Source organism: Sorex fumeus, unplaced genomic scaffold, assembly GCF_029834395.1.
Source record: "Sorex fumeus unplaced genomic scaffold, SorFum_2.1 ptg000039l, whole genome shotgun sequence".
Taxonomy (NCBI): Eukaryota; Metazoa; Chordata; class Mammalia; order Eulipotyphla; family Soricidae; genus Sorex; species Sorex fumeus.
Window position 1 is genome coordinate 26,891,156 of NW_026606096.1, and position 23,172 is coordinate 26,914,327.

The following is a 23,172-nucleotide window of genomic DNA, read 5'->3' on the forward strand; positions in this document are numbered from 1 at the left end:
CTCCTTAAGATACCGTCGAAAATGCCTCTTGAAAGTTACGGAGCACGAACCGGGCACAAGCTACTCTGAGAAGCATGGAATGGTTCCTAAAGATGTGTGGACCACAGGGGATAACGTTTGAGCGTGGATGGTCTCCTGCCCGGGGAATCAAGAATCCCTCTCAACGCAGCCTTGCACCGCCGACTCCTGATACACACGGTTGTAAAATGACAGTCATTATTTGCAATGAAGGTTTCGCTGGGGGAAAGGGGAAGGGTGGGTGACACAAACAGTATCACGTTGCAAACGTGTAAGTATTCATCTCTCATCTTCCTACTTGTATGTTTTGGGGTCACAGTTGTAGTTCCCATGCTATTTGGGGGTATATTTTATATTCATCAAATCTCAAATAGGCAAACAAAAGTAAAATGAAACAAGTTAATACGTTTTGCACAAGGTATAACAAAGTTCTTTGCATACACAGACTATTGGTTTTTTCTTCCCTCCATCCTACCCTTCATCCTACCTTCCTCCCTCCCTCCCTTCCTCCCTTCCTTCCTTCCTTCCTTCCTTCCTTCCTTCCTTCCTTCCTTTCTTCCTTCCTTCGTCCCTCCCTCCCTCCCTCCCTCCCTCCCTCCCTTCCTTCCTTCCTTCCTTCCTTCCTTCCTTCCTTTCTTCCTTCCTTCATCCCTCCCTCCCTTCCTTCCTTCCTTCCTTCCTTCCTTCCTTCCTTCCTTCCTTCCTTCCATTGGGGATCAAGCCCAGAGAGACCAGGACTTCATATTCTCAGGACCTCATACATCTGTTTACCATTGAGTTATTTACCTGACCCTTGTGTATTTAATATCCGAGTTACTGAAAGTTAAAAACCAGTAGCACATTTTGCTTATGAAATTTTGCTAATATGTCACAATGTATTATAAATATTATAGGATATTTTAATATCTGGATTGAGACTAAACTCTATAGAATATATGAAATTATGTTTATATTATAGGAATGAGCATATTTCTATAATATATAATAAATATATGCACAAAAATTTATATATTCTTGCACACACACATATATATACAAATGTATCTTTGTAAAAGTCACAAATGTCTTTATGCAAAGTTCCATATGCATCAAACTTAAAGGACGTAATATTTCTTTTAAGGAAACAGTTTATGTAGAAGGAAATTTTTTTTTCATAAAGAGAAGACTTCTGTCCAGAAGAACTGCCTTAATTTCATGTTCTGAAAATTTACACTTTTTATCTTGAGTTTACTTTCATGCACATAATTTTGTAATCATGTGAAAAGGTATTCATTTACAGGTGAAGCACTCTAAAACAACAGTATGTACATCCAGCAAGAAACAGAAATCCATAGCCACCTCCTAATATATTTCAAATTAGAGAAAATATAAAAGTGCTAAGAAAATCGTCTTTACTTCTAACAAAATTTAATGCTGAACATTGTAGAAGACAAAGAGGGGTCAACAGGTTAAAAACACTAAACATTCAATCACTAAAAGTGTTTCCAAAGAGGGGCTGGAGAGATACTACAGCGGGGAGGGCGTTTGCCTTACACGCAGCTGACCCAGGTTCGATCCCCAGAACCTAGTATGGTTCCCCAAGCCTCATGAGAAGTAATTTCTGAGTGCAGAGCCAGGAGTAATCCCTGAGTATCACTGAGTATGTCCCCAAAACAATATCGACTAAATCTTTCTAAAGAATAATTCAACTCTAGGGGGGTGGGAGGGATACTGGGATCATTGGTGGTGGAGAATGGGCACTGGTGGAGGAATGGGTATTCGATCATTGTATAACTGAAACCCAAGCACAAAAGTGTGGAAGTCTACAACTGTACCTCATGGTGTTTCACTAATAAAACTTTTTTAAAAATTCAGCTCTAGATTATATTCAGGATATTACATCAGCTGATGATATTAAGATTCAAAGAGTGGATGAATTCACTCTGAGTTCTAATACCAACTTCATTTTTCTGTTTGTATTTATGCAGATGGCATTGATGGTTCAGGGGGATTCTCAGCCTAACATGTGCCTAGGTCTTCCCAGCGGTGACTGTCGGCGAGAGTCAGCTGTGGGAGCCCAACTGGCTGATATCCCAGCTAACACTTCTTTGCTACATGTGTTTTCTTGTCTGAGAAATGGGACTGAATATTGCCTTCCTCATAGAGTACTTAGAAAGAGTCTGATATATAAGGCCTGAGGAATACTCAGCAAGGATCTGAGACACAGAAGAATGTGCTTACAGCAAATGTGTTAGTTCTATTCCTTAGGCTACTTTTTCTAGTGTTATAATTCTATCTTGGATTTTTTCCAGCACAGGTGATCAAACCCAGGGCGTTCCATGACTTTAGATATTTTTTGTTGTGGTTTTTATTGTGGGGCCACACTCAGTGGTGCTCAGGGCATACTCCTGGCTCTGCACTTAGGTAGGGCTCACTGCTGACTCAGGTGCCTGGGGTTGAACCGTTGAACCTGGGTCAGTCTTGTGCAAGACAAGCACCTTACCCTCTATGCTATCTCTCCAGCCCCTTTGTTTTTGAAACACAGCTTCTCTTGACATAATGTTAAGTTCATAGTTTTTCACTTTGGAGAGTTCATTTTATTGTCTTCTGGCAGATGAATTAGATAATTTTATCTAATTAGATAATTTTATCTAGCTGTTAGATAATTTTTTTCCTCTTTTTTTTCTTTTTGGGTCACACCCGACGATGCACAGGGGTTGTTCCTGGCTCTGCACTCAGGAGTTACTCCTGGCGGTGCTCAGGGGACCATATGGGATGCTGGGAATCGAACCCAGGTTGGGTCGGCCGCGTGCAAGGCAAACGCCCTACCCGCCGTGCTATCTCTTCAGCCCCATTTAGCTGTTAGATAAATTTCACCTTTTTTCTGGGTAATCTGTCAACTTCAAACATTTCCCCCAACCCCCATGTTTTGCTTCATTAGTCATGAAATTTGCTTATGCATAAATGGACATGGAAAAATATCATGTTGAGTGAAATGAATCAGAAGGAAAGGGATAAACATAGAATGATTGCACTCATTTGTGGGATATAAAAAAGCAACAAAATCGTATGTGAAAAATACCCAGAGACATAGAAATAAGGGCCAAAAGGACTGGTCCATGGTAGGCAGTTTGCCTTAAAGCCGGGGGAAGTGTGCAGTGAGGACATAGCAGGGACCACTGTGACAGCGATAGTTGGAAATGATCACTCTGGACAAAAAGTGAGCACTGAAAGGAGGTAAAGTGATATGCCTGAAACCCTTTCAGTAACAGTATTACAAACCTCGTGGCTAACAAGAAAATGAAAGAGAGGGGCTGGAGCGATGGTACAGCAAGTCGGGTGTTTGCCTTGCATGCGGCCCACCCGGGTTCGATTTCCAGCATCCCATATTGTCCCCTGAACACCGCCAGGAGTAATTCTTGAGTGTAGAGTCAGGAGTAACCCCTGAGCATTGCCAGGAGTAATAAAGAAAGAAAGAAAAAAGAAAGAAAGAAAGAAAGAAAGAAAGAAAATGAAAGAGAAATAGAGGAGAGAGGGAGGGGGACAGAGACAGAGGGAGAGAGAGAGAAGAGAGAGAGAGGTGTCTGCTATAGAGACAGGTTGTGGGGTTAGGGATGTGGTGTAGCAGGAGGGAAACTGGGGACATTGGTGGTGGGAAATGTTCACTGGTGAAGGGACAGGTGTTGGAACATTATATGACTGAAACCCAATCATTAACAATTCTGTAACTGTATCTCATAGTGATTCAATTTAAAAAAATTATTTTTTCCTCTAAAAGGATATAGGAGGAAGGTGCTTGCCTTGCATCTGGCTGACCCTGATTCAATCCCCAGCACCAAATTTCATCTCCTGAGCCCCGCCAGGAGTAATTCCTGAGCACAGAGCCAGGAGTACATTGCTGGGTGTGGCACAAAAACAAAAAAAAAAAAAAAAAGAAAAAGAAACAGGGGTCCAGATCATCTATATTCACATTCACTGTTTTGTAGAAATCAGACATTGACTGGAAATGGGCAGTCACTGCGCAATAAATGTGTTCCCATAGAGGGGACGGGAAATCAGCTGTCAGTCATCATGCTAACAGCTGACACTCATGGAGGGTTTCTCCGTACCAGGCACTGGGCTGATGTTTCATTCCATGCTTTCTCTCATGGAATAATTTCCATGACAGCCTGATGTGACACGAATGAACATATTTGACACCAAAGCAATTATTCTGTGGAGCCCAGATCCCCTGGTGATGCAAGGGACAAAGCCAGATTTGAGCTCAGGTGGTCTCATATCAGAGCCCAGATGTGCTTCTTTTCACCCCCTGCCCCCCACCAAGGACCCCTCTGTAAAGGTTTTAATGCAGCCACAAGGTCCTAATGACGGGAACTGCACTCCAACCCCTTCCATCCCATATGATCAGATTCCTATTGATCAGAATTTGAGAGTAACGCCCTTTCATAGCTGTTGTGGGCATAGGTGACATTTCATTGTCAAAACAGAGATCACAGGATGGAAATCCTTGGAACTTGGAAGCAGCGCTTTGTAGTGCGAAAGAGTGAAAGGAACATTTCTGCTTCCAAAGGCTTTTGTCTGAAAGAAGAAAGGAGGCATTTAGCTCTGTGAGCCATGGAAGGCTTTTGTCATTTTAGATAAGGCTCAGCCTCCACCCTGCACCCGCAGACGGGAGCAGGGGTGGGTTCAGATAAGGGCCGCCTGTGATTGGAGGCAGGAAATAAATTAAGAGCCAGCAAGGACTCTGATGCTAATGAGATTTCTCAGGTTTCCTCCTAGCCAACAGGGGCTCCCGCTGCTTCTGAGGCCCGCTTGGTCCCAGGAGACTTGAGATCAGATGCTTTTATTTGTTTGTTTGTGGTGCTCCACCCAGTGGTGCTCAAGGATTACTCCCGGCTCTGTGCTCAGGAATTACTTTTGTTGGGGGACCATATGGGAGACTGAGATTGAACCCAGGTCAATCTTGTGCAAAGCAAACATCCCACTCACCCACTCACTTTCTGTCTAGCCCCCAGGATGCTTTATTTGGTCCAAGTAATGCTCAGGACTTCAAGAGGCTGCTCCTTCAGGTCCTTGGAAAAGCCAGCCAGACAGATCAATTCTGGGTGGGGTGATGAGGTGCTGCTGTGGGGGGCCCAGGACCCGTGATTGTCTCCCCAGCCCCAGGTCAGGTATCTTGGCTAGAACTGGATGGGGTGGGGGAGGGGGTGCTTCAGAGCAGATCCCACCTGCAGATCCTGGGACTCAGGGCCAGAACCCCAAACTTGCTGATGGACAGTGCTGCCACTCGACATTTGCTCTTTGCAAAACGTCTTAACGTCTCACCCTAAAATGCTTCACCCCAGCAACTGAGACTAAACTGCCACACTACTGGCTACCGTCTGCCATTAAATCCATGGAAAATATTTTTGTTTGGGGAACTCTGTTTGTGCTTACTCAGGGCTCTGTGCTCGTGGATTACTCCTGCTGGGGTTCCAGGAACCCCAAGGTGCTAGGGATCAAACTTAGGTCGGCCACATACAAGACGAGCGCATTCACCCCTGCACTCTCTCCGGTTTGCAGAAAAATAAAAATCTTTACATTTCAGTAAGTGGCTGGAGGGAGAGATGGAGAGGCTGAGCACAAGCTCTGTATGCAGAGGCCCACACGGTCCCCTGAGTATGGCTGGGAGTGGCCCCTGAGCACCACAGGGGGTGGCCCAAGTCTCTAAGACTCCCCCAAATTTTTTAGTAAATAAGAGGAAGCCACCCCTTGAATCTTTCCTTCATTTTTTTTCTCTTCTTGAAACAGCATTTCACTATCGAGAGTGCCCCGAGACACACAATAGAGAATCTGACTTAGAGAAAATCGGCTTTTCAGATGCACAGCAATTTTGTGTCTGTGCGTTGGCACGTTGGATGCCGAGTCGCCAGACGCCACGCTCGCTCTGTCTGGCAGTTGCCTGGAGATCCTGTGATTCATCTTGGACTCAGTCCTCTGTGTTTAGACAAGGGCCGAGGATGGCAAGCTGGGATAAGGATGAAGATCTGGAGTAAGTCGGACTTAGGGAGGTTTCCAGAATTTCTGTTAAAAAGATATTGTGGAGACCACACCTGTGTGTGTGTGGGGGGGGTGTTGGGGGGGGGGGGCTTTGTGAGGGGCTGTGCTAGATCACCTGAGTCATATCTTAACCCCTCCAAGCACTTCCCCCTGATTTATTGTGAAGTTACACAGTTCATCCGGGAGGGCTGAGTCCTTCCTCTGCTTTATCCCGGGGTGATGACATAGCTCAGCATAGAATAGACAGACTGGCCCTGCAGAACAGGTGCCCAGAGACCCTGGAGGGACCAGAAACAGACCCGATGCCCTGGACGAGCATCCAAGTTTAAGTTCGAGATGAATTACGGAGAGACAGTGCAGCGGGCAGGGCGTTTGTTTGCCTTGCAGTTCGCTGACCAGGGTTTGATCCCGTGAGCAGGGTCAGGAGTGATGCCCAAACGCAGAGCCAGGAGTAAGCCCTGAGCACCGCCCAGATGTGGCCCGGCATCCCGACCCCCAAGGAATAAGAGATGAATTGCTGTCTCCTCCCTTCCTTATCCTGCACAGGGGTGAGGACAGGCGGGCGCGTTGGGCTGGAGAGGGCGCACAGGGCTTAAGGCACTCGCCTCCGGTCTGACCCATCCTGGCATCTCTGATCTGTGGAGCCCTGCTAGGAGTGCTTCCTGAGCACAGAGTCAGGAGTAAGCCCCGAGCACTACCTGTGTGGCCTCAAAACCAAAATCAAAAGAGAGAAAACCGGCCCGCTCAACTCCAGGCTTTTCTTCACGGGTGTCGCCTGTCCTTGGTGGGGACCCTGAATTGCCCTTCCCGAGCTGCTCTGGCCCCCACGCGCCCCCTTCTTGTGGCTCCGGAACTTTCCGTCTGCAGAAATCCCACCTGCCCTGCAGCGAGCGGCACACAAGCATTCAGATCCCACCTGCCCTGACGCACGCAACACACGCGCGTGCTCGCTGCTTCCCTCTTCCAAATCGGCGGGTTGGACTGTCTGGGCCCTGTTGGACAGTTCTGGACCCTGGCAGCTCCCTCCTGCGCCTTTGAGAACTGTAGATGGGAGCTCTTTGCCAGGAGCATCGTCTTTTCCAACTTGGTCAGGCGGGAGGGAAGGAAGAGGAAACCCAGGCGGGTGGTCCTCACAGCAGGGCCCAGACTCAGAGGCATGTGAAAGCGTATCCGGCAAACAGCTCCTGAGTGGAAAGCAAGTCGGGGGGAAGCGCTTGCCTTGCAGGTCGCTCACCCAGGTTGGATCCCTGCCCTGCATGTGGTTTCTCCAGCACCACAGCATCAATCAGGTGTGGTCCCTCCCAGCCCCCAAACGAAATAAAATGAAAGTCAAATAGCTCCCGACAATACGTGTGTGTATTTGTGTGTGTGATGCGTATATATGTGAAACCCCCCACCTCTGATTTTTATTTCATTTTATTTTTACATTTTGGGTCACACCCAGCGATGCACAGGGATTACTCCTGGCTCATGCACTCAGGAATTACTCCTGGCGGTGCTTCGGGGGACCATATGGGATGCTGGGAATCGAACCTGGGTAGGCTGTGTGCAAGGCAAATGCCCTCCCTACCCACTGTGCTCCACTGGGCTCAAGCCCCCAACCCCTCTGATTATTAAGGAGAATAATCTGAATCTCTGCCCCATGATTCAGTGCTCAGGCTGATGATGAGACAAAGTGTTATTCAGGTCCAGTGGTGCTGGGGGATGCCAGACCACACCACGCAGGGCTATGAACGGGGGGGGGGGGGGGGGGAGGGTGGCGGTAGCCATACAGTGTGGGGCGTTGAATGGGGTTCATTGCTCACGCAGGGCTTGTTTCCCTGATACAAAAGAAAACCCCCACCCATTGGCAGTCTGGGACGTGAGCAGGGGGTAACCCTGCAGCTTGGAGGACATCAACTCCAGCCACGTTGCTGCCTCCCATGCCAATCACAGTCACTTTCCCACTGCTGCGCTGGCCCCCATGTGTCTCTGGAATCTTCCATTTGTACAGACCCCACCTGCCCCACCCTAAGACCCCTGGCTCCACCATGTGGTGTGTGACCTCAGGAGGTGGAAGATGGTTCACAGGGCTGGAGCCCACGCTTTGCAGCCAGGAATCCCCGGTTCTATCCCTGCCACTGCTGGGAGTGACCCCTGAGCAGGGAAGCAGGGAATAGCCTCCATGCACCTCTGGATGTGGCGCCGAAGTCAAAGGAAAGAAAAAAACAACAACATCAAACTGTGATCTCCAGTGCAGCCAGCCAAGTGTGTGTGAGCCCCAGGCAACACAGGGAAGAAGCATCCATTATCCTCTCACAAACTCAAACACTATTTTTGCAAGTGTGCCTTCCAGTCCCACTTCCACTGGGTGACTCTTTGGTGATGGGTCAGCTGCTCTGCAGCGGATTCTGCTGACAGGGACCTCCTAGTACTGCCACTTACCCTTGTCCCTCCCGCTCCGGGTACCTGGAACCTGCATTTCCATTGACTGGCACTGACCACTCATCGCCCTGCTCTCCTCTGGAGGGAAGAGATGGGTCCCACAGCTCACGCTGTCCTCAGCGCCCAGTGCTCAGTGACTGAGCAGAGCTGCCCTGGATAGACAATGCTGAGCTGGCCACTCTGAGGACAAATCACAGAGAGCAGATCCGTCGAGACAGCAATGGTTCCCGCTCCAGGGGCTCCAACTTCATGCACGTGTAGACGTTTAGCATGTGAGACCAGAGGCTGGTCCTGAAATCCCGAGGAAGTACGGCTGGGGCAGTGCTTTATCTGTGTGCTTTATCAGGAAGACGCAGGAACCTGAGCGGGAGCCGTGGTCTGTTCTGCTGTGGTCAGCTGACCCAGAGGTCTGGACTGGCCCAGTCACATCTTCTGGACAAGGCTGACAGTCTGAGTGATTTGGCAGAATCCAGTGTGCTTGGGAGCTCAGCCCTCAGCCACCTCGCTGAGCCAAGCAACCACTATTTGCAGTAACCTGTGCACTCTGCTTTGATTCCAAGGCCTACCGGAGCTGGTAGATAAAGAAGGATGAGTTCAAAGCAAATAGCAAGGACTGGAGCAATAGCACAGCAGGTAGGGTGTTTACCTTGCACGCAGCCGACCCGGGTTCGATTCTCAGCATCCCATATGGTTCCCCAAGCACCACCAGGAGTAATTCCTGAATGCAGAGCCAGGAGTAACTCCTGTGCATTGCCAGGTGTGACCCAAAAAGCAAAAAAAAAAAAAAAAAAAAAAAGTAAAAGAAAAAAGAAAAAAAAAGTGAATAGCAAAAGGCAAGGCCAGAGAAGTTCCACTGTTGGTGAAACAGTCCTAGAGAGACTCCAATCTAGGGACATCATCACAGCAGAGTTTAATCACATCAGATTCCTTCCCCAAACTGAGGTGGCTCAGAGTTGGGGGTTGGGGTGCCCTGCCTTGCAGGTATGAGGCTGTGAGTTCAAGCCCCAGACACCTCCCATTTGGAGCACTGCCCTGTGGTCCCCACGACAGTGTGCCCACACCCCCACAAAAAGCACGCAACTCCATCACCATGGCAACATTCAGCCGAGGGAAGGTGAAACAAAACTAAACAGAGCCTAGTACCAAAGCCACATTGCCAGGGACAATGAAAACACTGGCCAACCCAATGGACATCCCTCTCAAAGCTGTGAAATAAGCACATGAAATCACTCAGTCAGGGATGGAGAGATGCAGTGGGAAGGCTTTTGCCTTGTACATGGTCAACCCAGGTTCTATCCCCAGTACCACATGCAATCCCGAGTCCACCAGGAGTGATCTCTGAGCACAAAGTGGGAGTATGCCCTGAGCACAGCCAGAGGTGGCCTCAAAGCACTAACTTAAGAGATGACACCAGAAAAACAACATAAACCAGAACTAGACAATCTCAAACCCCAGTGATGAGACTCAGGAGGAATGAACTCCAAAGGGGAAAATATTTCTGACAGGATGATGGAGGGAAAGGAAACAGGCTGATAATTAGAATCCAGAGAGATAGAATAAGCTTTCTTTCTGTACATGGTGCCACTGAGAAATCAAGCAGACGCCAAGGGGAAGCGAGTTTCCACATTAGCATGCTAATGAGAAGGAAATGAGAGAGTCATCATCATTCCTTGGCCCACTCTGGGGCGTTCAGGGGTTTAGACGAAGAACATGACTGGAAGATCACACAGAGAGACAGGCAGGGACAACCAGTGGCTACTGAGAACACACCAGCGAAGGACTGACTGAGTGGGACCCAACAGCAATCTGTAGAGGTGCAGAGGACAGCGCCAGGGAGCTGGCTCAGGTGTTGGGGCCAAGGTGTGGCTCACATCAGCTCCCGAGTTCCATCTCATCACTCCTGGGCTCCCACACGTCTCATGGCCCAGGCATTGAACTGTTGGCCCAGTTGATCAAGTCCTGTGCTGAGAGGCTCCAAGGGTTCTCTGAGCATTCCTTAGGAGGAGTCACCTACCCCAACAAAAAGATAATCTACTGGGGCCAGAGAGATAGTACAGCAGGTAGGGCTTTTACCTTGCATGCGGACGACCTGGGTTCAATCCCTGGCATCCCAGGAGTAATTCCTGAGTGCAGAGCCAGGACTTAACCCAAAGGAAAAAAACCATAAAATAAAAGATGGAACACATAGGATTACATCTCGAGGCTGTGGTCAGCCAAATACAGGCTCTGATGTCATACAGCCTAGTGTCCCAGGCTCCTGGACAGACCCAGAGAAATGAAAAGAAGGAGGTCCTTGCTGATTAAAATCAAGGTGAGAGGGGCTGGAGTGATAGCACAGCAGGTAGGGCGTTTGCCTTGCACGTGGCCGACCTGGGTTTGATTCCCAGCATCCCATATGGTCCCTTGAGCACTGCCAGGAGTAATTCCTGAGTGCAGAGCTAGGAGTAACCCTTGTGATCCAAAAAGAAAAAAAAATCAATGTGAGACTTAAAATGTCAGAATAAGAGGGACCAGCCGGGCCAGGTGCAGGGCACGCACACAGGGTTAAGGGAGCCACGTCACAGAAATGGAGTCGCTGACAGTCAGGATGAGAGGGATGGGCCCCTTCAGGGCCAGAGGACAGGCTTGAAGGGAGGGGTAGGGTGGGGACAGGTGTCTAGCAGGCTGCCTGGGCGTTCACCAGGGGCTGTTTGGGGTGTTTTTTTCTATATGTCTTATTTTAAGATGAGAAGGTTAAAAAGAAGTAAAACAGATAAAGTGTGAGTGTGTGATTTGAATGGTGATGATGGTGACTTTTTCCCTTTTGTTTTTGATTTTGGGCCACAGCTGGGAGTGCTCAGGGCTTGTTGCCGGCTCTGTGCTCAGGGCTGACTCTTGGCGGGACTCAGGGACTCTGGCTACTAAAGGACAGGTTTTTTTTTTGCGGGGGGGAGGGGTTACACCTGGCAATGTACAGGGGTTACTCCTGGCTCTGCACTCAGAAATTACTCCGGGCAGTGCTCAGGGGACCATATGGGATGCTGGGAATCAATCCAGGTCGGCTGCATGCAAGGCAAATGCCCTCCCCGCTATACTATCACTCCAGTTCCTAAGGGACAATTTCTGAATGTCAGTTCAGCTCTTGAGGCCTCACCAGATCCCTTTCATGCCAACCTCTCCTGCTCCCTCACTGCTAAACCCCATTTGTGCAGGGTGAGATGAGGCCTCTTTACCGTGTAAAGACTTACGTTAGAGAGGTAGGAAGGTTCTCAGGTGGCCCACTCCCCCCAGTGAGGTTAAAGGGACGAGCAACAAGGTCTAGTCCCACCTCTGCCAAGTGTGGAAGAAAAATGTGGAACTGTTCGTGAATCTTTTCAGACAGACTGTGAAAGTTCCTTTCCATGTTGGTGAATAATGCTATTGGAGAGTGGAGAATATTGTCCTATGCTTTGTGATGAATATAGATAAACATATTTGGGATTTACAAAAACTAATTTACACTTGTATTGTGACTAGAAAAATTCAGTTCTCTTTTTTTTGGGGGGGGGAGGGGGGCATACTCAGTATTGCTCCAAGATTCAGCTCTTTATATCTCTCTTCACTAGAAACAAATGCTCAATATTTCTGACTTGTCATTTTTTATTTGAATTTTTAGTTTTTGGTTTATTTTTGGTTTGGGGGCCTACCCAGCGATGCTCAGGGATCTATCCTGGGTCAGCCACATGGAAGGCAAACTACCCTATTTACTGTACTATCTCTCAAGCCCTCTGTTTTGGATTTTTTTAAGGAAGGAGTTCTAAAATTATTTTATTTATTTATTTCACGGCCGACCCGGGTTCAAGGCCTCTGCCCCTCTTGGAGAGCCTGGCAAGATACACAGCAGAGCCTGGCAAGCTCCCCGTGGTGTATTCGATATGCCAAAAGCAGTAACAACAAGTCTCACAGTGGAGATGTTACTGGTGTCCGCTCGAGTGAATCGATGAGCAATGGGAGGACTTATTTATTTACTTACTTATTTTGCTTGTTGGGGAACATCCAGCTGTGTTCAGGCCTTACTCTTGGCTTTCTGCTCAGGGATCATTCCAGAAAAGATCAAGGGACCATAGGCAGTACCAGCAAATGAACCTGGGCCAGTAACATGCTATGTCAGTGCCTTACTCACTGAACTATCTCTCCAGCTCTTAAATAATTTAAATAGAGAAGAAAAATGTCATTCACTTTATATTTTTTTTATTTTTTTGTAGGAGTACTGCTATTTATTCAGCCACTGATTAGCTGATTGAATTGTGCAATATCATTCACTTTAAAAAGTGAAACTGGGCTGTAAAGATATTATAGCAGGTAGGGCACTTGCTTTACACCAGGCCTACCTGTGTTCAATCCTTGGCATCCTATGTGGTCCCCTGAACATTCCCGGGGGTGATTCCTGAGTGCAGAGCCAGGAGTAATCCCTGAGCATCACTGGGTGTGATCCAAAAACCAAAACTGAAAAAGAGAAAAAAAACATTTAAGTGAAACTTTGGGCATAAAATCAGGGCGTACTTAAAAAACAAACAAACAGAAACCTGTTAGAATAATAGCTTCCCTTGGGGCTGGAGCAGTAGTACAAATGGTAAGGCTGTACTACCTTGCATGCAGTCAGCCCGGGTTCAATCCCCAGCAACCCCTATGAGCAAAATGCCAGGAGTAATTTCTCAGTTCAGAGTCAGGAGTAACCCCTGAGTATCACCAGTTGTGACTCCCTAAGCTAATAAATAAACAAATAAATAAATAAAGTAACAGCTCACCTTATTTCTCCAGATCTCTTTAAAATGTCCAAAGCGAACATTTTTTTGTTCTGTTTTGGGACCACACCCCGCTAAGCTCCAGGCTTCCTACTGCTCTGTGCTCTGGGATCACTCGAGGTGGGGGGAGGAATTCGGGTTGGCCTCCTGCAAGCTAAGTGTCTTTGCTCCGCCCACTATAGTATCCCATCCGCAGCTTGCAGCTCTAAAAGAAAAGCCGTCGTTTAACAGATGATTACACCTTTTTCTGGTTCTCTACCGGGACAACCCAAATTCCCGGAACGTGCAATGAGGTACCTCTCCAGCAGAGGGCACTCGCTCTCCAGCCTACAGATAGAAACCACCTCCCAGGGCGAAGCCGAGCGACCGCAACCAAAAGGCACTTTCCACCCTGTGGACAGAGAACAAAAGGATGCCAATACTTCCAAAAGAGACTCTGCATTTAATGCTGCCTCCTCTAGTCTCCACACACAGCCTGTAGCCCCGACACAACTTGTCAGAGACACAACGACGATGAGGTTCTAGAAATGAACTGCAAGTTTCTCGAAATGAACTGCAAAGCACCTGTTTTTCAAAAAGATCCGGTTCGCGAGGGATAATAATACCACCCAAGAGATGCAGATTCGGGGGCTGGAGTGATAGCACCGTGGGTAGGGCGTTTGCCTTGCACACGGCCGACCTGGGTTCGATTCCCAGCATCCCATATGGCCCCTGTGCACTGCCAGGAGTAATTCCTGAGTGCAGAGCCAGGAGTAACCCCTGAGCACCGCCAGGTGTGACCCAAAAAGCAAAAAAAAAAAAAAAAAAAAAAAAAAAAAAGAGGTGCAGATTCCTTCCATTTTTTTAAAGTGAAACTCTGGCCATAAAATCATGCTTCTTTCAGCACCTTGCAAAATCCTGCCTCACGGTCTTATCTCTCACTTTGTTCTGGTTTACCATCCAAGACAAGATATCTCCCACATGGACAGCCACCTTCCCAAAAGAACGCTTTTCAGACAACCTAGAGCCACCTCAGGCCCTGCTTTTAAGAAAAGGTCGACATTCCTCGAACACAAAGATCATAATATCTCAGAGCAAGCCGCTCGGCGCAAACATGCTAGCAGAACGCTGACCCCTTCGTTACTTACAGGTCTTTAGGCACCTAATATTGACACGCGTTCTCTAGGTCTCCTGTGCCTGCTCCTTTCTGTAGTAAACCACCTCTTTTGCAGTTATCAAGAAGCTGGTTTTGAGTTCTCCAGAAAGAGGGGCTAAATTGCTCCCCCAAGGACAAAAGAAGAGCGGACAGGGATAAGAGCCTGCCACGAAGGTATGTGATTGACAGGCAAAGTGTCATCAGCAAAATAAACTTCTTGGCAGGAACTAGAGTGATGCATTACTGGGTCCAGGACTAGAGCGATGCATGGCAGAATCCAGGATGGAGAACCCCAGCCTGTTCTCGGGCGCTGCTGGAAAGCAACACACTGGTCGTTCCTTTTCAAAAGGTATTTTTAGAAGCAGTTGCGTGGAAAGCTTTGAACTCCCTAGTGTCTTAGCTGTAAGAGTATCTCTTGGCCTTGGGGGGACCTTAAGGTATTGAATTAAGCGAGTCTCCTGCTAAGAAGCAAGTGACTCTAAGTAGAAATAGAGCAGCCACACTTGCAATGCGCCAGCACCGGATTCAGGACTGACCTGAAGTAGGTGGGCAGGGAGGCCGGCTTGGTTGATTTCTGCAGTTGTCCTTGGTGCTGGCTGATCAGGAAGGGCTTCCAAGACTTGCTAAAACCGCCGCCCTGGTCCCAGGAAGCTCCCCAGAAGAAGAATTAGGTGGCAGCCCCCTAGGGGCACCCTTCCTGTGGATTATTATTACTCCGTTCGCTCCAATCCTGTCTGGATGGATGGTGTAGGATCTGGGAGAACCAGAGCTGGGTGTGGGATGTGAGTTTGGACACCTGAATTATTCCTTCTGAGAGATGGTGCCTGAGCATCCACAGGGTCCTAGCAGGATTCACAGTTTGTCAAGCCCCCTCCAGCAAGGTCTAAAGTCAGTGAGGACTCGTGGATATGAGGTACGGTGCTGCCTCAGAGAGGTAATAGGCAGAAAGGCTTTGAAGAAGGGCAAGAGAGAGTGATAGAAAAACACTTCACAGCATCAGGTAGCCTGTGAGCTGGCCAGACACTGAGACCCATCCGTCCCTGGACCTAACCAAGTGACACATCACATACACCCACATGCCAATGTGCACCAAAGACTGGAAGGTGGCACGTTGGGGGAGGGACATTTTACAGTGTAAAACCCCAATGAAGGTGGAGTTCATGCAAAATTCAACCAGCCTAATCAGTGACTGAATAAATAGCAGTATTCCTACATTAAAAAAAAAAACACTCTAACGAAGGCTCAGAGAGATGCACAGGCGGTAAGACACTTGCCTTACACGCAGCCGAACCCAGAGTGACCCCTGGCACTGCATACGGTCCCCCAGCACTGCCAGGGGTGAGCTCTGAGCACAGATAAGAGTGAGCCCTGAGCACAGAGTCAGGAGTGAGCCCTGAACACAGCTTGGTGGGGGCCAACTCTCGCCCCCACACCCACACACACCAGTAAAACAGACAACCCTAGCAAATCTGTGTTTTTTTTTTTTAATTTTGGGCCTCACCTGGGGGTGCTCAGGGCTTATTTCTGACTCTGCTTAGGGATCATTCCTGGTGATGCTTAGGGACCATACGGGGTGCCAGGGCTGAAGCCCAGAGGGCCTCATGCAAGGCCAGAGCCTTCCCCCTGTGTTCTTGCTGACCCCAACACCAGCAAATTGCACCTTTTCACCCCCACTGTCAGACCCCATCATGCCTGGGGAAGGGGCAGTCCCAGTCCCTGCCCTGGGTTCTGCTCCCCTCCCCTGCAGCCGCACCCACCGGCGTCTGGGCAGTCCTGCACCTCTGTGCCTCTTCTTTCATCCTGGAACCCCAAAGGCTTCGCCTTCCTGGCTCCCCTGCTCACTGTAAGACTCAATAAATGTTTGCTCAGTGATGAAGTTTCTGCAGCTGGACTTCTGCCCCAGACCTGCGAGGCAGGGGAGCCAGGAACTGCGTTTCAGATCAGCACCCAAGGGCGGGCAGCCCACAGCGGGTGTGAAACCCTGACTGCATCACTTTATCCGCATGCCAGCCCAGTTCTGGGTGTGCATGCCAGGCTGCTAGGGACCGAACCAGGAGAGACACAGATTTTTCTTTTTCTCCTTCTTTTTTTTGTGGCAGGCGAGTGGGTGCATATCCAGTGGTGCTCAGGGCTTACTTTTGGCTCTATGTTTAGGGATCACTCCCGAAAAGCTCAGGGGACCTTATGGGGTGCCAGAAATCAAAGGTGGGTCAGCCATTGCATAAGCAAGCACCCTACCCACTGTACTATCGCTCCGGTTCCAGAAATACACATTTTTCTTACTCACCGTCATCTATCAGCCATGACTCACATCCTGAGGAATAGGGTTCACACTAAGGATGGCCATACGGAAGGTTCTAGGCTTAATTCCTTAGGCTGGCCGCTTACTCATTCCTTCCTTTGCCCTGGGAGCATTTCTTGGGTGAGGATTAGCTCAGCAACTTGGGACCCAGCCCTCCAGCCCCCGCCCAAGGCTCCGGATTTTGCTGATTTCTTCCTTAGGAATGTGGGTTCTCTGCGCTCTCCTGCCCGCCTGCCCAAGAGAGGTGGAGTTGTAGGTGGAATATCTCTGCACTCCTTGTCAGAGCCTGCGGGGCCTGCCAACTTCCTCTCTGACAGAATGCGACAAGTAAGGACATGGGGTGCAAGAGTGGCCCAAGCTGGGTTGTCCATTTGCACACTTGAGCTGCCGCAAACTTAGACAAACCAAAATCTCCCTCGACTTCAGCCCCATTTCTCCAGCCAAATGCTTCAGAATCAAAGTGGGAAGACCAGGCATCGTAGGGCAAGAGTTTCCTGGTCGTGATCTGATTAGCAATCTCTGACATTTCAGATGGCGAAAAGGCATTTTGTTTGCAGCGTTACTTTTGGTTTATTTCGCTTTGTTATTTAGCTATTCATTGTGGGGCCACAGCTGTCTAGGCTCAAGGCTTATTCCTGGCTCTGTGCTCAGAAATCACTCCTGGGTGACCCTGCGGAGTGCCAGGAGTTGAACCTTGTCAGCTGCCTGCAAGCTAAGTGCCTCCCCCATGTGCTCTCTGGACACCGGAGCGACACTTGTGAAAACCGTTGCTATGCCTTGCGGTGTAGACAGGATCTCTGTTCCGTATGAATAAAACCATCTGTATAGCACCCTGCTTTGGCTGGTGGCGGGGGAAGGAATGCCCAAAGGGAGGGTTTCTTGGCATTGGGGATCGCTGAGCGGAGCCGCCTACAGCACTCAGAGCAGGCCTCCCCCCCTGCCACAAGTCACAGGGACACGTGATTGCAGGAGACAAATCCAGTCCCCTGCACCCCTGGGGGAACCTCTTATCACATAGGCCCTCTTTTTTTTTTTTTTTTTTTTTTTTGCTTTTTGGGTCACACCCGGCAATGCACAGGGGTTACTCCTCCTGGCTCTGCACTCAGGAATTACTCCTGGCGGTGCTCAGGGGATTATATGGAATGCTGGGAATTGAACCCAGGTCAGCTGCGTGCAAGGCAAACGTCCTACCCACTGTGCTATCAACTCCAGCCCCTAGGCTCTCTTGATTAGGGAAGAGATTCTCGCCAAAGGGAGAATCACTGACCATCATGCAGCGGATCTTTGGCTTGTGAGACCCCCTCCTCATTATCCCTTCTCTGTCCTTGAGTGATAGCACTCTGGTGGGGGTGCTCACCCACAAGGTGCTCAGGGTGCCCAGGGGCGCACACTTGGGTGCTCCCTAGGATCATACTTCCCAACCTTCAGGGAGGCCCTCACACGATGGAATGGGGCAGCAGAGCTTCCTGTGGCCAAACCACTGAGATCCCAGCCTTGAACTCACAGCCTCACAGTTACTCTAAGCCACTGAGCTGTTCTCCCACTGCACTGCCCTGAGAATCTATGTCCAGATCGTTTCCTCTATCTGCATGGCATGGAATTAAATTTATTCTTTTCTTCTACAAATATGACACAAATATTTTTTTCTTCTACAAATATGATATTAGTTTGATTGTTCACCAGCCTGAGAAAAATCCCAAGTGGGAGGAAACCTTTCCCCCACCTCTCCAGTTCATTGCCTATGGCAACCTGAGGAAATGGAAGTATCTGTTTGCCTTCTGCTTCCTTATTATTTTGTTTATTTTCTGGTTTGGGGCCACACCCAGCAGTGCTCAGGGCTTACTCCTGGCTCTGCATTCAGGAATCACTCCTGGTGGGTTTCGGGGACCATGCAGAGCCAGGAGTAAGCCCTGAGCACTGCCGGGGATCAAACTCCAGCCAGCTGAGTGCAAGGCAAGCACCCTCCCCTCTGTACTACCGTCCTGGCCTGCCCTCTGCGCCTTGAATTCTCTGCATGACTCTGGACAGCCTGGTCCCTGAAGTGCAGTCAGTATGCTCCTCGGCGGACAGAGGGTGGCTTCTGGACAAAGACTTTCCTAAATCCAGTGCAGAATTAAACTACTTAGCCTCTTAGACAGTATCTTAGTTGTACTGTCTAGATTTAAGTCACTAGGATCTGGAGAAGGGTCTGACAACACGGCTGCTTCCCTGGGCTGTGCTGCTGACGCTGAGCAACCATCTCTTCAAGGAATGCAGTCAATGTAGCAGAGCCAGAGTGACAGTACAGCGGGGAGGGCGTTTGCCTGGCATGCAGCTGACCGGTTCAATCTTTGGCATCCCATAGGGTCCTCCAAGCCCTTCCAGAACCAATGCCTGAGTGCAGAGTCAGGAGTAACTCCTGAGCATTGCCGGTGTAACCCAAAAAGAAAAAAGAAAAAAGAAAAAAGAAAGAGAGAAATGTAGTCATTGCAGATATATAAACTTATCATCTATTTTCTTGCTAAGAAGGATATATATACTGGACATTATACAGACATTATACTCTTTCTAGTAAATTCCCTATTAACATGTGATGCTCATAGGAAGCTTTTGTTGAGTTTTGCACATACACTTTTTGTTTGTTTGTTTCATTGTTTTTGGGTCACACCCAGCAATGCTTAGGGGTTACTCCTGATGCTGCACTTGGGAATCACTCCTGGCCGTGTTCAGAGGACAATTTGGTGGCTAAACCTGGTCAGCTACATGCAAAGCAAGTGTCCTCCCCGCTGTCCCACTCTCCAAATGCACAAACAAACACTTCTATCGGGAGCCTGCGGTGGCTGCAGTTCAAGCATGGCTGACAGAGGAAAAATGTGTTTCATGTGCTAACTCTTTAGAAGAGTGCTCAAATCCCCAGTTTATTGTTATTAAATCTAGTCTGTAACCCACCGTTACATAATTTCTCAGGCTTAAAGTCTGTGGATCTGCATCAACCTTTGTCTGCTTCAGCACTGAACACCACCTGCCTTTGGTCTTGGTCTGTCTCCGTGACCCTTTCTCATCACCTTCCAAACTCTATACCAGGAATTGGCCACTAGCCCCAGTGAGCCAAAACCCAGCGCAGGGCTGGAGCAATAGCACAGGGGGTAGGGCGTTTGCCTTGCACACGGCTGACCCGGGTTCGATTTCCAGCATCCCATATGGTCCCCTGTGCGACCCAAAAAGCAAAAAAAAAAAAAAAAAAAAAAAGTGCAGCCTGTTCTTTAAATAAAGTTTTATTGGCAGTGTGTGTGTGTGTGTGTGTGTGTGTGTGTGTGTGTGTGTGTGTGTGGTTTTCTCTCCTGGGACAGTACTGAAGAGTCACAACAGAAACTAAACCACAAAGTGCAGAGGGTGATATCACGTGGCCCTTTATAGACAAGTCTGTCCACGGTTGAGCTGGGTCAACAAAACGGGCCATTGGACGCGGAGGCAGTGTGTGTGTGTGTGTGTGTGTGTGTGTGTGTGTGGGCGCGCGCTCGCACGCCAGATTCTCTTCTTGGTGCAATCCAGCAATGACACTGGCCCAGGGGCCCACTGAGCCCCAGCTGGGAGAGGTGATCGGAGAGTGCCCTGTCCTCTCTGACTTCGTCCGTGCCTTCTCTGCATCTACCCTTACCAACAAGAAACAGGAAAACACAGACTCACAGTCATTTGCAAATGGCGTTTTGAATCATCTTCATAATAGAACTGATTTGTGAATGTGTGCAATTTTATTATTTTTCTTTTTAAATTCGCAGGAAAATAAATTTTGAAGGGGGCACCCAACTGTGTTCAGGACTTTCTCTTGACACCCTGATCAGGGATCCGTACGGGTGGTGTTGGCTTAGGGGGGATGAAATATGGGGTACGGGCCTCAAACTATATGCAAGGCAAGCACCTTACCTGCTGTACTATCTCTCCAAGCACGGAAGAGTTTTTGTCTTGGTTTTGTTTGGGGGGCTGTTTCTCTCCTGATATGCTCGGGAGGTCTGGCAGACCCTCCTAGTCGTGCTGGGCAGACTGGCCCAGCAGTTGGCGGGGAGAGTCGGAGAATGGGGCGCAGCTGGGTCCTGCCCTGCTGGGGATGACCTGGCCACATGGTGGCGCTCTGGAGACGCTCGGGGAAACGCGCGCTGCCGATCACGCAAGGCTTGGGCCGCATGCAAAGAACCATCTTCAGAATCGTGTTTAGCAATTGACTTAGACAATTTCTTTCCTTTTCCTTTTTTTTTTTTCCTTTTCAGGTCACACTCATTCCTGTCTCTGCACTCAGGAATCGCACTCCTGGCGGTGCTCAGGGGGACTCTATGGAATGTTGGGAATCAAACCCTGGTCAGTCGCAAGCAAGGCAAATAAATGCCCTCCCCTCTGTCCTATCACTCCGACCCGACAATTTCTAAAACAATGTAGCAATTGCCTCTTGGGAACGGATACTGGCCAGCCCTAGATGCCAGCCCCAGGGGCAATGCCAGTTACACCACACCAAGGTTGCATTAACATTCTGACCTGGACGAAAAGGGACGGGGGAATCCCCGGGTTCCAGAGACAAGGGAACTTGGAGCTGCAGCCCGGTGAGACTGAGGTGAGCCAAAGGCCAGGGGCAGCTCTCAGGCCCGGACTTCCTTGGCCCAGGTGGGTCTGCTGACATGTTTAGGCACGTTGCAGCTCATTGAGGCCCAGCAGTAAGTGGGGGCCTGGCAGGCAGCCCTTCTCTGCTGGAATGAGAACTGCTTGGCCCAGCAGCCTGGGGACGGAGAAGAAGCTTATTCCGGTCTGGCAAATTAAAAAAAAAAAAAAAGATCTCCAAGGAGAATGCAAAGTCCAGAGCCCAGTGAGGGCGGGTGTGCAGTGTAAATCCACACTCTGGGCAGGGTGGTGAATGGCAAGACAGGAAAGTCAGAGGAAAACCATTTATGGGCCTGGGATGTGGCTCAACTCGGAGCACGGATGAGACCTGGGTTCAAATCCGACAGCACTCACATGTACAGCAAAGCAAACTCTTCTTGGACCTGTCAAGATTCAGGACAGAGGGGGCTGGAGTGATAGTACAGCGGGTAGGGCGTTTGCCTTGCATGCGGCCGACTCGGGTTCGATTCCCAGCATCCCATATGGTCCCCTGAGCACCGCCAGGAGTGATTCCTGAGTGTAGAGCCAGGAGTAACCCCTGTGCATTGCCGGGTGTGACCCCCCCACACACACCAAAAAAAAAAAGACCCAGGACAGATTTCTCTGAGCAGTGGTTTCATATGGCTAGCCAGATTAGCCCTGCATCTTTGCAGAAACATAGAGCCGCTGGCAGTTCAAGAAGAAAAAGGCAAAAGAAACCATAGCAAGGACAGAGTTAACAGTGAACAGCAGAAGAAAGCTTTGTGGCCCTTAATAATGGACTGAGAAAAACCCTGCCTCCAGCAAGCTTGAAGCTCAGCAGGGGACTGCTTGCCTGGGTTCATCAAGGCTGAGAAAAAAAAAAATCCAAAATTCTATCTCCATGATAATGAAGGACTTGCAAATTACTGTAACAATAAACCGGAATTTCCTACCTAGGAAATAGGCAAAAAAAAAAAAAAGTGTTTAAGATGATTAAAACAAAACAGTGGGGGTTTGGGGTAGGACTGGAGCAAGGAGGGTATCCCTCACATTTGAAGGCCTGGGTTGGAACCTAAAATATAAATTCTTTTTGAAAAGCTAGAGTAAGAATAATGACTTTGAATTTTGACACATAAATAAACAAGCAAACACCTGATATTTGTAAAGATTCTAGGACAACAGATGCCTTCAGGAGCTGAATGGAAGTAGAGTGGCATCACCACCTAGAGACCCAGTTTGCTGTAAAGAACAGCAACGGGTGTGGGCCAGTGATACAGCGCAGGGGTTAAGGAACTCACCTTGCATGCAACTGACCCTGGTTTGACCCCAGCACCCCAGCACTCCATATGGTGTAAGTCTTGTCAGAAGTCAACCCTGAGCAGAGTCAGAAGTCAGCACTAAATACAGAGCCAGGAGTTAGCCATGAGCACAAAGCCAGGTGTCAGCACTGAGCACAGAGCCAGGAGTCAACTCTCAGCATAGTCAAGCCTTGATGCTTGTGCTCTCTCTCCAGCCCTGGAGACACTTTTTGTGTGTGTGCATGTTTGAGCATTTCTTTGAAGCTTGTCTAGGAAGTGGAGGTGGCGAAATCCACCCAGATCGTAACTTGTAGGAAGCAGGAACTGCCAAGATCCTCTGTCTGGTCTCAGCAGGAACAGTGAAGCAGTGCGCAGAGTGAAGGTCTCCACAGCTGGTACCAGGCACCTGGGGATGGAGGGAAACGCCTCCAGAGGGCGTCTATGGTTCATTTCATTTTCATTGGTGTTTCTGTTTGTTCGTTGTGTTTTTAGCATCTGGGCCACACCTGGCTATGCTTAGGGGTTACCCTTGGCCCTTCACTCAGAAATCACTCCTCGCAGTACTTGGGGGACCATATAGGATGCTGGGGATCGAGCCCGGATTCATCACATGCAAGGCAAATGCCC

General features: G+C 49.0%; 1 pseudogene; it reads left to right on the top strand.

Moving 5' to 3' along the window:
- LOC130028279 (60S ribosomal protein L27a-like) overlaps positions 1-23,172 on the top strand; it is a 56,378-nt pseudogene that overhangs the window by 30,288 nt on the left and 2,918 nt on the right.